Below are 1702 nucleotides of genomic sequence, written 5' to 3'. Positions count from 1 at the left end.
ATGTAAACAAATGGATCGTGGACTTTAACGAACGGAACTACAAGATCACCGAGTCAGGAGCCCAGAGGAGGGGGCAAAGGAGGTGAGGGGGCAAAGGAGGTGAGGGGGTGGGGGGCAGAAAGTGGAAATGAAAGCAGACAACAGAACATTGCTAGAGAGCAGGAAAGGAGGTGAAAGGAGACAATTTTAGAGAAGAAAAATTTTGGGACCTTTGAATGAGAGGCCAACACCTTAACCTCTAGGCCACGAGAGCCCCCGTTTGTGTTGGTCCGGATTCTCTTCCTGTTTCTGTTGTGAAAGATCTTGCTAGATCTAGATCTAGATATTGTTAATCTACGCTTCAAGTTTTTCGCCTTTTCCCCAGGAGGTGTGAGTTCAATTTTTTCTTCTTCTGGGGAATGATTAAATTATGTTTAATGAAGTGTTTTCCTTTTTCCCTTCTCACCCAACTCGGGTTGAACTAAACTGGTTGGGTTGTACCAGTAGACACCATAATAATCCTTAACAATTATTATCATATATTGCGTTCGTGGGGCGTAAATGATAGGCTAGACTCTATAGCTAGATTATATCTAGATCTAGATCTAATTGGAATAGGCCATTCTTCCAGATTATTATGCACGTTTTATTAATAGTTTCAGGATTCGGAAATAAGGTTAAGGCATGTAGAGTAAGAGCTATGGGAAAGTTTACCCTACCCATTCTGTAAATCTTACCCTTAGGCCTACCTCATCACATGGACCTGGATCCAGCGAATGAGAATACAGCTTGCAGAATTGGTGCCAGCTCTAACCCTAACCCCAACTTTAATCCTAACCCTACCCCTCTATCTATTTCGTAGTGGTCGTTATTTACGGAATGCCCCCCCCCCCTAATATTAGCCTATAAGCTAGCCTACCAACTGCTCCCTCCAACTCCAAAAATTGCTTCATGATGTGCATGTATTTGTATGAAAAACGGAGAGTTTGAAGGAGGCATGCCAGTTTGTCACAGGCCCACCCCACCTCGACTGTGCCCTGCGTGATGGAAGTTATCAGCGACACTCTCAAAAAGAGTAAATGAATGACTGATTGATTGTATGGTTTGAATTTTTCGCTATGTGATAAGAAAATAATACACCTGATTATGATTTAGATCGCTATACTTGATAGAAATGCTTCATTTTATGGTTCCTAAAAATCTAAATAGTGTCGATATGAGCGTAAAATGCACCAATGTAATTTTAAAGAAATAGAACATTTTTTTTCTAACGTGAACTTGCCTCAACATGATAATTAAAAACAAACAAGCAAACAGAGAACATTCACAATTGGTCTTGTATAACCCGAGAGCAGCGATAACAATATACCCTACCCCGTGTGTGGCATTTTCTTGACTCACCCATGCTCTCTCTCTCTCTCTCTCTCTCCCCCCCTCCCCCTGTTGTCTATCTATTATCTATGTTACTTTTCCTCCTCCTCTCAAATTCTTTCTCTCCCTCCACCTCTTACTTTCTTTCTCTCCCTCCACCTCTTACTTTCTTTCTCTCCCTCTGTCTCTCCCCCTTTCCTAATCTCTATTTCACGCCCCCTCCCCCGCCATCTCTTCCTACCTCCCCCCTCTTTGTCTCCGTCTCCATCTCCCACCCTCTCTCGTTTACTCCTTCACTCTCACTCTCCCTTCCCACAATCTCCATTTACTTCTTCTCCCCGCCCCCTCCCTC

The 1702-nt window shown here is 43.2% G+C and overlaps 1 protein-coding gene across 1 annotated transcript in view; it reads left to right on the top strand.

Moving 5' to 3' along the window:
• The first annotated feature begins 46 nt into the window (after positions 1-46).
• The window catches only part of LOC101852059 (cornifelin homolog), an 18875-nt gene continuing 17219 nt past the window's right edge, over positions 47-1702 (top strand). Inside the window, exon 1 of the mRNA XM_005111009.3 lies at positions 47-82. The gene's annotated coding sequence lies outside the window, so the exon portion shown is untranslated. The remainder of the gene's footprint in view (positions 83-1702) is intronic.

This window comes from Aplysia californica, unplaced genomic scaffold (assembly GCF_000002075.1).
Source record: "Aplysia californica isolate F4 #8 unplaced genomic scaffold, AplCal3.0 scaffold00984, whole genome shotgun sequence".
Classification (NCBI taxonomy): domain Eukaryota; kingdom Metazoa; phylum Mollusca; class Gastropoda; order Aplysiida; family Aplysiidae; genus Aplysia; species Aplysia californica.
The sequence above is the reverse complement of the archived record's forward strand: the minus strand, read 5'-3'. Positions and strand labels throughout refer to the sequence as shown.